General features: G+C 38.1%; 1 protein-coding gene across 1 annotated transcript in view; it reads left to right on the top strand.

Moving 5' to 3' along the window:
• Nucleotides 1-13438, top strand: part of PDE4D (phosphodiesterase 4D) — a 533586-nt gene that overhangs the window by 152092 nt on the left and 368056 nt on the right. The gene's annotated exons all lie outside the window — the stretch shown is intronic.

Below are 13438 nucleotides of genomic sequence, written 5' to 3'. Positions count from 1 at the left end.
CCATATTAAAAAAATAATTAAAAGATCTACATAGGAGATAGGAGTTTCTTCTTCACTAATGCAAACTGCTGCCATTAAAGTAACAGACAGGCCAGAGCCCCAGTGTTCACAAAGGAATGTAAGTGCCTTGATGCTTTGGCTGAACAGTTATATTTTTTCTGACACTCTTCATTTCTATGACAGCATTTTTAATCAGGTATAGCAAAAATCTGCTGACTCTGTTAATCCTTTTTTCATTCCACCAAGCATCTACAGGAGTCTTGATTGCCAGAGAGGGAGCTCATTACTATGATAATAATTCATTATGCAACCAATATCCTAAATGCAGCTCTGTGGTTACGTACTTGTGTCAAGAGGCAGTCTTGATCTCTTACTTCCCTAAAGAGGTACCCAGTCCCAATCTCCTTTGATAGCAAAGGACATTTAAGCTCATATGTGGACAAGATTATGCATTCTACAAGTGATTCTGGAGGCACTTTAAAATCTTTAAAGGTAGTCTGACCTTCCTAAAAAGAAAATGGGCTGTCCTCAGGCACCTTCTTCCAGACTGTAGTATTCCACTGCTTTGATTCTGTATCAGGACAGGCAGCAAGAATCCCCAAATGCAACTACTACACTGTCTGTAGGCACCCTTCTAACCTGAATATGTCAGGCCTGGTGCCCTCAATATTAAGAAAAAGTTTTTGGAAAGAGGTTTTGGCTAGTGGAAGTTTCTTTTGATAGTCCTACAGCATTGTCTGATTCTTCCTGGAATAATTTTTATAGCGGAAAGGTACACTGCATAACTATCTTAAAGTAAATTAAGCATGGATGGCTTTTTTTTTTTTTTTTTTTTACTTTTCTACATCTCTGCAGTCTGTGAACAGCACAGTTTCAATTTTGTGACCTCGAAAGTCACAGAAGGCATGAACTTGTAGTATTTTCATGCACTGCTTTTTGACTGACTTCTGTCAAGACAGACCATTTGAATATTCCCTTTTGACTATGCATTATAATAATACATTTCACTGAGTTAGGTACAGTTAGTGGTATGACTGCATCAGGGAGCAGCGAGAGCTCACACGTGCTGGGAGCAGAGGATCCCACCGGTGCAGGAAGGGTGCAGTCCTGCAGCACTGGAGCAGGGCTGGTGATGGGGACAGCAGCCAGCAGCCCCAGGTGAGGCCAGGGAATGAGTCAGGTCCAGGGAGTCCAGACAGGAGGAGCAGGAGACAGGACTGGAGGCAACACCAGTGGAGCCAATTGAGACAACAGCTGGCCATAACATAGCCACAGTGAATCTCTGTGCACTTATGTGGGGCTCCAACACAGAGTGGACCCAGGGCCCGTTAGTGTGCTCAGGGCCCTGTGAGCTGTAAGTGCCTACCACTTGTAAAATGTTTTCTTTCTAAGCAACAAGGATAATAAAACTTGGGAAGATAAATCTTCCTGCTACAGAAAATTAAATTATCTCTCATTATGCTGTGCTACGTTAGTCAATGAAAATAATATAACCTCAGGAAGAATTTCTCTCTTTTTTAGTTTTTTTTTGGCTTTGGTTTTAGAGTCAAGGTATAAATAAACTCAATATTTATTCTTTATTTTAATCTTAGGACATTATCTAGCGATCTCAAATCTAATAATAAAAAGAAACATTGTGAAAGCAAGCAACGAACAGCAGAATTATAAAACTTAAAAAATTCTAAGCTGCTTCATGGTCTGGCCTTTGGGTTATCCCATTCAGTTAATGGATTTCATGTTTTACATTCAATTGCATAAAAATCCCTCTGAGTCCTTAGTTCCTTTTCCACTTGCTGGTAAGCGTTATTTTTAGTGAGCTCTTATATGTGTTCTTTGTTAACATTAAAACCAGAATATCCTATCTAAGCACAGAAAGGATAGTTTAAAATTCAGCTCAGAATTTTGGATTCTGCAACTGCAACTCAAATGTTTCACATGATTTTTTGTTATGTTAGTTTGGTTTGGTTTCAGTCAGTAACCCAGGGGTGTTAATGTAATACAAATGCTTTACATATTCTATAAAGATCTGACAATTTTTCTTGCCCTCTGCTTTATAAATGAAAAAAGGGACATTTTCATTACAGTTATATCCAACAAGAACGTTGGAAGCATTAACTTCTCTGAAAATAGAAGTGTCCCTTAAACCAGTGATGAACTGGTGGCATAGATGTGCATAATTCTGTAGTAGGTAACAACTGCTTCTGGGTTAGGATTTCTCCTGTAGTGGGTGACAGAGGACTGATGATTTCTTCTACTGTTTCATTGTCCTACTTCTAGAGATTATTCCTGTCCCCATTTGAAGTCAGTGGACATAGGCTCAGACACAAAACCTCCCTATAGTATTAGGTTTTGGCGGTCTATAAGGTGATCTTAAAGGTCTGCCAATTATGTTTGCTTTCTATCATAAATATATTAATTTTCTTTTCCTGATAGGCTATATATGACCCTCTTATTTAAATGCTGTTGCGGTACTTTGGAGTATCTGAGAGCAGCCATACTTCACTTTCATAATTAATCATATTTTTATTCCTCTGTAATTATATATGCCATACTTCAATAAATTATTTGAGATGTCTCTAGTAAGATGCACTAAAAAAAATAACTTTGTTACCATTTTCTTTTACAGCATTAATTATATATTATAGTTTCTGGTTCCTAGTTTCTTCCTTGTAAAAGTTAAAGGAAAATTTCTGCAAAGCTTTGGGCAACTATTAGGATGAATAAAATTGCTTATACAAAAACAGATCTCTTATTATACAACAAGTTAATAAGCCATATGTAACCAAAAGTAGCAAGGAATTTTGAAGTTCTTTTTTCTGTACATTCAGAAGAAAATAACGGTATTTAAGACTGCAGGGTAGAATTCTGCAGGGTAGAATTAAATTTCCATTTATATCCACAAAAGGTTGCCTGAAACCATTTAAGTCCTACTTCTTAAGGTGGAGATAGACACACTATAGAACTGGCAAATACACAAATACCTATTGTTGATTCCAGAAAGATTTATGAAAATCATACTTTCTGGGGAACTCTATAAAGGTGTGATACATTCATAGTACCTCAATCCCAAGTTTTTCCATGCAGGGAAGGAACTTTTTTCCCCAAAACTTGTTCACAGAGCCTTATCACCTGACTGGGAATACCCTCTGTCAATTCTTAATAACATTGTAGAAGCAAATCTTTTGTGTTGTGTAAATTCTAGTTTTTACAAATATGTAAAGTGACCGCTTAAATATATATAGAAAAGATATGGAAGTGACTATAAGTGAATTGTATGAACGGGTTTCTTCAAAGGTATATTTTCAATATCTACTCAAAATTTTAGTAAGTTGAAAGTTCTAAAACCCAATTTACAATAATAAGCTTGAATTGAACCATTCATAAGTTCAACAGTCTAAGCAGAAATCTCCAAACTGAAGCATCCTGCAGTATTAATGCTTTCTCAGTAGCTATGATTACTCTTTTAGTGCACTTATTTTTTGCCATCAAGTAGTAGCTCATCTCCAGACAATGAATTAGTTATGTAACCTTACTGTAGACTTTTAGACTTAATTTTTTTATTTTTTAACCTCTCTTGATTTCATAAATATTTCTTTGAATTCCTCCCAGCTTTTAATGCATGGTCAAAATAACAAATTACTTGAAATATAACAGATGGTCTAGATTCCTTATTAAGTAAACTTTCTGTGCGTGTGTCTGACCTTTCATAAATCTACTTGTTTATCTGTACATTATACTCTGGCTTAACCACCATGCTTGGAAGGCCTGGGTTAAGTGTAGTTTGGTAAGAGCTATTGCTCCTGCTAGCTTCAGAAATAAACTCTGAAGTTTGGGAATCTGGAATGTTGATATGCTTTTTGCCAAGTATTTGTGATACTTTATAATCCTTAGATTTTTACAAAGCCATCATGCATTCACTGACATCAACAGGCAAAATTATGCTCTCATCATTAAGCTAATTGATTTTCCAAAAGTTCTAACAGTATCTGTCATAGGTCTAGCCCTAAGAAACCTAGGATTACAACCATAACTTGCCTAGCTGGTATACTTTTTAATCAAACCCATATCCATATTAAATACAGACTGGGGAGGTGGAGCTCAGCTTGGCTCGTTCTATGCCCTCTCCTCTCTACTGCCCTCTCCTTTCCCCTCTCCTCAGAACTGCTCTGCAAAGCAATTTATGCTTACAATTAGTTTCTGCTCATGTGGCTCATGTCCTTCAATTGCAATTAACTAATAGTTAAAGATATCTTTATGCGTTGCAGTGCCAGGAATGCTGCCTAATGCTTCTGTCTGTTCTTTGATGTAATTGTGTAGGAGTACATTAATTTCTCTTAATCTTACCACAGGAAATGTTTTCTTACACAATTTTTTAGAAATTACAGTTATTGCTACTCTGTTTATTCTTATTTGTCATATGACGTCATTCACTTCTTTGTTAACACGTATCTGTGGCAAATGATACATCTGCCTATCTCTTCCTGGCAAGCCAAGCTTCTTGCCACACCAAATACCGTCTTTTTAAAGAAATGCTGCTTTTATATATATAAAGTATCTGTTAGGTATTCTAACATGTGTCACACTGGCTGATGCCTGTTTTCCAAAGTTTGATAAAGGCATTTTATTTTCAAATGTTGATAGCTTTCTTTGTGTAGTCAAACAGGATTGTGTTGGCAGTCTTTTCTAATGGAAGCTCATGATTATAGAAGCAGTTTTTCTTGATCCTTTTCTTTAAGGAACATCTAATCTTGTTAGAAGGAAATCTCTAGGTTATCCTATGCAGTGTTGACATAATGATTTCATTTATAACCAAATGCTAAGTAGAGCGCTTCCCCCACTTCTTTTGCTTTGTTTTCTTGTGTGCATGTATGGCAATGTGTGTTTTTAAACTGTATTATTTACAGGACAACAGTCAATGGCCCCCAACAGCTCTCAGTTTATAGAGTTTTATTCCAGAAAAAAAATGTATTCTGAAAATATCCTTAATTCATTCTCTATAGCAGTACAAATTATATAAAGAACTGTAGAATCTTGCAAAGATTTCAGAGAATCTCTCTTTTCAATTCATTATTCAGAAACACCTTGTACTGTTCTATTTAAAGTCTAGAGATTTTTTAGATGTTCTGTTATGGGTCCGTATTCCATTTAGCAAATTATTTTGAAAGTATAAGACTAAGTGTTTTCTCTGACATTTGCGTAAAATACTGCTAAGGTCTTTGTGTATGGATTGCAAAATCTTCCTCTTTTTTCTTAGAATGGAACCTGGACATATTGTAATATGTAGCTGTTGTAGCTACTACTTTTCTTTGTTATCATGTACCCAGTGTTCTCTTATTTCTGTTGTTTCTGCCATGCACAGAAAAGAGAACAAAAATCCAGCAGCTCATTTGGGGGAATCAGCAACTGAACAGTATTTTATTTTCATAGAATCATGACAATATCTCCAAACACTCAAAAAATATAATAAAAGAAATGACTGACTAAATACAACACACTTTCTTGAATTGCAAGGTGAATCTGAGCTGATATTATGAAAACAGTTTTTATTAGGAATTTTTCAAGAATAACAGTGCTCCAAAATTTTAAGTGATAGCAAGTGTTTTGTTGATGGTGGTAAACATACCATACCCGACTTTGGGTGTACCGCAAGCTGTTCTTACTTTATTCTGTTCTCCTTCTGAAAATATAATTCTAAATGTATGTCTATCTGACTATTATTTGGAAACTTGACCTGATTTGGTCTTTTAATGCCATTTTAGGTACCATTGTTCTATTAGGATATTATTGAAAGTTTATTTAGATCATATATGCAGAGTAAACACAGCAACCTGCAATTGCCTTGGAATATTTGAGATCGCATGTATTTTCCATACCTTTGTCTATTAGAGAGTTTTATCTGTTGAAGGATGCCTGCCATTTCTATGCTAAGTGCAACCAATCGTCTTTTTTGTCACCTATTGCAGCTCCATCGTACCTATGTCTCCCCAGCAGGCTGTGCATGTAACTGTTAAGAAAATGGTCTGATAAGCAGTACCCTGCACTTGGTAAATCCATAATATTGTATCATCTCTTTGAGAATGTGACAATTAGCAGGTATTAAAGTGATACTATGAGCTTTGCTGGTACATAACATTTTATTAAGACTTCCTATCCCAATTTCTTCTTTTATCCTTATTTTCTTCCTCAATTCATGCATTAACTTCTCTTTCCCAATAAGAATCATAGCATCATCCAAGATTCATATTTTCTACCTTATCTAGAATTAGAATTCTCCTCAGTCACACCATACCCTCAGTATTCTGTTATTTACTTCAGGAAATTAAACCATAGTATAGCACCCATTCTTCACAACCACCTCTGACTTTGTCTTCTTTTCTCTCCACTTCTTCTGCACCATTCTCAGGTGCTCTAGTACCTCAGCATGATCTGACCTTACAGCTGGTCCTGCTTTGAGCAGGAGAGTGGACTTGATCACCTGAGGTCTTTACCAGCCTGAATTCTTCTATGATCCTGTGATACTGATCTGCTTGCTTTCAAAGAAGCAACACGTCGGAGGGTTGTTCTTTCGCTTGCAGTCCTATGTGTCTGGAATTCTCTACTTGGTCCCAAGTAAGATATTTTAATAACTTTTCCTCTTCATATTTTATGTGAAAGAGTTCTTTTCTCCTTGTGAGTGACTGCATTTATGCTCTAATGAGAAAAATTCTGTTGAAGGTAATTTAAAATAGCCACAATCACATAATGTTTTTTATATGTTGATTAGTAGTCATAATATTAAATAATTTTCTCATACTCTGTGTTCAAAGTAGTTGTAACACAGAAATTACTGTTTAATCCTTGTTTAGTCTTTTTTATGTGAGATTAAATACATGTTTAATCTTGCACAGTATTACCTGCAGAACCTGTTAGCTTATTCTCTTCTGTATGCTGTAGCTTTCTAGTCTTCATGATTAGCAGAAATGTGGGCACTTTAAGCCTGTAATATTTAAGTGCATTTATCATAAGGAACGTATTTCATAAGAAAGTTTATGAAAAGTACAAGAATTAAATGCTTGTATTTCATTTTTATTATCTTTAAGTCATCACTGGAAGAGAACAGAAACTACTGGCACTTCTAGATTTTTGTAATACTGAATTTCACTTAGAAGGAGATGCTAGTTCTCTGCTTTTGTCCTGAGCCTTAGTTAATGTATAGCAGGCAGAATTAAGTCTGATCTTGATATAACTTTTACTTATACAGCTGTGACTAAGCAAAACTTGCAGAATTAGATTTAACTGTGAGTGTACTAAATTAGAACATTTAATCAGAAAGTGAATCAAACGCATTTAGGACATACAACATGAACATACTTAGAGCACTATCAGTATTACCCTTTGGAAATATGATATGTATCAGCTCTCAAACGTTCTAATTTTGAAAGAAGCAGTAAATATCTTTTTTGGTGGAATTTCACAGACCACTTTCAGTGATCTCATTTCACAGGCAGGATGGGGGAAGAGTTCAGAAATTAACTCGTTTGTAAAAAAACATTTAGAAGTACTTTTTTTGTAATCTTGATTAAAAACCCTTCAGCAATTTTTGGAATTCTACCCTCTACTTTCTTTTCTTAATGTGTGTGAAAAACATGTACTGTGTTTTTTACCTCAAGAAGTTTTTCAAAGGAGTAGCTGACAATGTTTTCCAGTTTTAATAATAATTGTGGTGATCTTTGTAGGAAAATTAGATATGTCTTTATATGTCAAGTAGGGCTGTTCCCTAGTTAATCAGAATCTTTATAGAAAAAAAATAATTGTACTTTACTGTCTTTTTTTAATTTGTAGCTAGGGGAACTGGAAATGATATTTTTTCCTTATGGAATAGTTTTTTTTCAAGGCTTTATTGTAGCACCTGGGCAGGCTATCTCATGCTACTGCCCTTTTTCTGCCTTCTGCAGTCCTGACTGTAATATAAGCGTTTTGTCTAACTCACATAGTGGTTATTCAATATTGCTGGAAGTTGGACTTCTGCTTTTTGTTACGTTGAAGGCTGTTCATGTTTCTAGTCTATAATAAAAATGAGTTCATTGGCTTTCTTTCATTTAACTTCATGAGCATGCTTGAGAGTTTTCATAGTACATATATGTGCTAGGCACTACATAGATTACCTCAACAGATTCTTAAAATGTTTACATTGAGACTGTTTATAGTAATTAAAATTATTGAAATTATTGATCTGTGGTTCTGGGTGTGTGAAGACCTCATTTAGTACTCCCAGACATTTTTTTTTTGAGGAGGAAGAGGCAGACATATGTTAAAATAAGGTATCTGGGGGAATGGAACATCTACATTCAGAAACTGAACCCATTAATCAAGTAAGGAAAATCATTTTAGTTAGCTATTCATGCAAATGGTGCTACTTTACAATGACTGAGTTCACTTTTCCTGTTAAAAGGCCTTATCCTGCTGTTCTATATGCATCACATATTACCTCTCTGAATATGTGGCAAACCCACTCAATACCTGTAATGCAGGGTGTCAAGCTAATGGTCCGTGTTGACTTACTTCTAATATTTTCTAATATATTCTAATATTTTTATGAACATGTGTAATAAATTTGATGATCTGTGGACTAATACTTCACTCTTCTATAATAATCTTTGTAATGCAGTGCAACTTAAAGCATGATCCTGGGCCCACTGTAATAAATGTTAGTGATCTTGTTGATGTCATTGATTCATTGATCTCCAATGGATTGATTTGTCTAGTTTTATAAAGCCACTGCAGCTATCTGAAGACCATGCTTTGGAATAGACGTCAGATGGCAGTATTTCATAGCATAAAAGAAAATAGCTCTCATTATATAGACTGTGTTGTTTGAAAAAAAAAAAAAAAGATTGGACTCATATGGAATTGCTAGTGTTTTTTAATAAATGAGAAAGAATAACAGACTTGGGAGGCAGTCCTGAAGGGCAAAGGAATCCAGGAAGGCTGGACATTCTTCAAGAAGGAAATCTTAAAGGCACAGCAGCAGGCCATCCCCATGTGCTGAAAGATGAGCTGGTGGGGAAGAAGACTGGCTTGGCTGAACAGAGAGCTTTGGCTGAAACTCAGGAAAAAAAGAGAGTTTATGACCTTTGGAAGAAAGGGCAGGCCACTCACGAGGACTACAAGGATATCATGAGGTTATACAGGGAGAAAATTAGAAAGGCCAAAGCCCAACTGGAATTTAATCTGGCTACTGCCGTAAAAGACAATAAAAAATGTTTCTATAAATACATTAGCAACATCAGAAGGGCTAAGGAGAATCTCCATCCTTTATTGGATGTGGGGGGAAACACAGAGACAAGCGATGAGGGAAAAGGCTGAGGTACTTAATGCCTTCTTTGCCTCAGTCTTTAATAGTCAGACCAGCTGTTCTCAGGGTACCCAGCTCCCTGAGCTGGAAAACAGGGATGGGGAGCCGAATGAAGCCCCCATAATCCAAGGGGAAATGGTTAGCGACCTGCTACACCACGTAGACACACACAAGTCTATGGGGCCAGATGGGATTCATCCAAGGGTACTGAGGGAGCTGGCAGAAGTGCTCACCAACCCACTTTCCATCATGTATCAGCAGTCCTGGCTAACTGGGAAGGTCCCAGTTGACTGGAAGTTAGCAAATGTGACGCTCATCTACAAGAAGGGCCAGAAGGAGGATCTGGGGAACTATAGGCCTGTCAGTTTGACCTTGGTGCTGGGAAAGGTTATGGAGCAGATCATCTTGAGTGCCATCACACATCACATGTACAGGACAAGCAGGTGATCAGGGCTGGGCAGCATGGGTTTAGGAAAGGCATGTCCTGCTTGACTAACCTGACCTCCTTCTATGACAAGATGACCTGCTTAGTGGATGTGGGAAAGGCTGTGGATGTTGTCTACTTGGACTTTAGTAAAGCCTTTGACACCGTTTCCCACAGCATTCTCCTGGAGAAGCTGGCTGCTCATAGCTTGGACGGGTGTAATCTTTGCTGGGTAAAAAACTGTCTGGATGGCTGGGCCCAAAGAGTTGTGGTGAATGGAGTTAAAACCAGCTGGCAGCCAGTCACGAGTGGTGTTCCCCAGGGCTCAGTATTGGGGCCAGTTCTGTTTAATATCTTTGTCAATGATCTGGATGAGGGGATTGAGTGCACCTTCAGTAAGTTTGCAGATGACACCAACTTGGGTGGAAGTGTTGATCTGCTGGAGGGTAGGAAGGCCCTACAGAGGGATCTGGACAGGCTGGATCAATGGGCTGAGGCCAACTGTATGAGGTTCAACAAAGCTGAGTGTCAGGTCCTGCACTTGGGTCACAACAACCCCATGCAACACTACAGGCTGGGGGAGAAGTGGCTGGAGAGCTGCCTGACAGAAAAGGACCTGGGGGTGTTGGTCAACAGCCGGCTGAATATGAGCCAGCAGTGTGCCCATGCGCCAAGAAGGCCAATAGCATCCTGGCCTGTATCAGGAATAGTGTGGCCAGCAGGGCCAGGGAGGTGATAGTGCCCCTGTACTCAGCACTGGTGAGGCCGCACCTCCAATATTGTGTTCAGTTTTGGGCCCCTCACTTCAAGAAGGACATCGAGGTGCTGGAGCGTGTCCAAAGAAGGGCAGCAAAGCTGGTGAAGGGTCTAGAGCACAAATCTTATGAGGAGTGGCTGAGGGAGCTGGGGTTGTTTATTGCTCTCTACAAGTACCTGAAAGGAGGTTGTAGTGAGGTGGGTGTCAGTCTCTTCTCCCAACTAACAAGCGATAGGACTAGAGGAAATGGGCTCAAGTTGTGCCAGGGGCGGTTTAGATTGGATATTAGGAAAAATTTCTTCACAGAAAGGGTTATTGAGCTTTGGACCAGGCTGCCGAGGGAAGTGGTTGTCTCTCCATCCCTGGAGGTATTTAGAAGATGTATAGATGTGGTGCTCGAGGACATGGTTTAGTGGTAGATTGGTAGTGCTAGGTTAACGGCTGGTCTTGATCTTAAAGGTCTTTTCCAACCTGAACAATTCTATGATTCTATGACTCTATGACTGATGGAGAGGTGATGTAGAATCATAGAATAATTTGAGTTGAAAGGGACCTTTAAAGGTCGTCTAGTCCTTGCAATAAGCAGGGACATCTTCAACTAGATCAGGTTGCTCGGAGCCCCGTCCAACCTAACCTTGAATGTTTCCAGGAATGGGGCATCTACTACCTCTCTGGGCAACGTGTTCAAGTGTTTCACCACCCTCATCATAAAAAATGTCTTCCTTACACCTAGTCTGAATCTACCCTCCTTCAGTTGAAAACCATTATCCCTTGTTCTATCGCTACAGGCCCTACTAAAAAGTTGTCCCCATCTTTCTTTCCTTCTCTTCTCCAGGCTGAATAACCCCAACTCTTTCAGCCTTTCCTTATAGCAGGTGTTCCATCCCCCTGATCATTTTTGTGACCCTCCTCTGGACCCACTGGAACAGGTCCATATCTTTCCTGTGCTGAGGACTCCAGAGCTGGATGCAGTACTCCAAGTGGGGTCTCACCAGAGCAGAGTAGAGGGGCAGAATCACCTCTCTCGACCTACTGGCTACCCTTCTTTTGATGCAGCCCAGGAGGCGGTTGGCTTTCTGGGCTGTGAGTGCACACAGCTGGCTCATGTCCAGCTTTTCATCCACCAGTACTCCCAAGTCCTTCTCCTCGGGGCTGCTCTCAATCCCTTCATCCCCCAGCCTGTATTGATACTGGGGATTGCCCTGACCTGGGTGCAGGACCCTGCACTTGGTCTTTTTGAATTTCCTGAGGTTCTCATGGGTGCAATTCTCAAGCTTGTCCAGGTCCTCCTGGGTGGCATCCCATGCCACTCAGCTTGGTGTCATTTGCAGACTTGCTGAGGGTGCATTCGATTCCACCTTCTGTGTCATTGATGAAGATATTAAACAGTACTGCTCTCAATACAAACCAGTATGTTTGTTCTCTATAAATATAAAATAAACATATTCGTATAGTATGATTTTATTTTGTCCGCTTGTTGAGACCAGTGCTGTGTGTATTACTCTTCCAATGGAAAAGGAGTGGAAGCAGTTATTGTGTTAGTTGCATGTTAGTTACAATTTAATCCGATTCTGTCTGTGGATTAACACTTCATTTCCAGTTTATTTTTTTTTCTTAATAAAACGTAGTTTAAAATTTTGTTTTTGTAGTTTTAATAATATCTGGGCTTTATTCTGTATTTGGTCAGTGTTAGTTTTTACATAGTGATTAAATCTTCTATAAAATTTTAGAAAAATACACAAAATCATAATGCACACTGATTTCTGCATTCTGTGGTGCTGTTCAATATTGAGTTAAATTTGTAAATACATTGTTATCAAATTTCGCATATGACGCAGTACAGTTAAACTTGTCTACATAATGGGGCTGACTCCTGATAGCAATGTCATTCTTAATGTAAGTTGACCTTTCAGTTGCTGTTCTGCTCTGCTTCTGTCAGCATCATGATGTTCTCTTTATAATCCTCACCAGGAATTGTGGCTTTGGTGCTAAGTACAGAGGTGATTCCTCTCCATTGTGACAGAAGGCTGCTTTTGCAGCATTTCTGATTTTGCCATAAGACAGAAAGCAGTATTTGCCTTTCACACCTGGTCATGTAATTGTGCTCAAACACCCTTCACCCCACTGAAAGCCTGGACACTGTGTGAGCTTCAAAAGGAAATTCTTATTCACAAAGGAAAGCTGGATTGTAAGACAAAGTAAAAGAGGAAAAATATATTGCACCAACTAAAGTGTATATAACCAATGTTCTGACATTAAAAAGAAATCTCTCACAAAATGATGATGGTTTGTTCCTGTAGGATGAACAGGAAGTATGGTTATAATTGAAAAGATTGTTGTGGTTGTTGGTCTAAAAATGAATGTACCAAGCTTAAGCAAATATTAGCCTACCGCTGGTTATTACAGGTCTTTGTCTGGTCTCAGTGAGTTATAAAAAAAATTGAACGTTTATAAAAATTTTGTCTTTCGGAATAGCTGACGAGAGTTATTTTAATTAAAAATGAAAAAATAAATCTCAGGATTGATTGACAAAGGTTTTGTTTGCCCCAATATCTTGTTTGCATAATGCCATGAAAAAAATAGATTCTGAAAATGAAATTTAATAGCAGTATGTATTGACGAAATAAATGCAAGTACTTTTGCACTTTTATATTTTGGAAGTTCTCTTTTAATTTCTTTTGACAGTTTATTTCCCCACTAGCTGTGAATAGAAAAAAGGCACTTCCTTAGTTCAACTAGTGATTGTGATATGATGATATACTGAGTTAAGAACATCTTATTAAACAGATACCAGTAGCAGTCATAGTCTGATTTCAGTTTGTGTGCAGGCCTGAAATGTTTGGTTTGTTTTTCTGGAAAATGTAAGGTAACATGTATTAGCCTTTCCTAAACGCATTTGAAAACTGGTTGTGATAAACTGACT

Source organism: Nipponia nippon, unplaced genomic scaffold (assembly GCF_047370975.1).
Source record: "Nipponia nippon isolate SJK-2023a ecotype South Korea unplaced genomic scaffold, ASM4737097v1 scaffold_20, whole genome shotgun sequence".
NCBI lineage: Eukaryota > Metazoa > Chordata > Aves > Pelecaniformes > Threskiornithidae > Nipponia > Nipponia nippon.
Note: the sequence above shows the minus strand (reverse complement) of the source record. Positions and strands in the feature narration are given on the sequence as shown.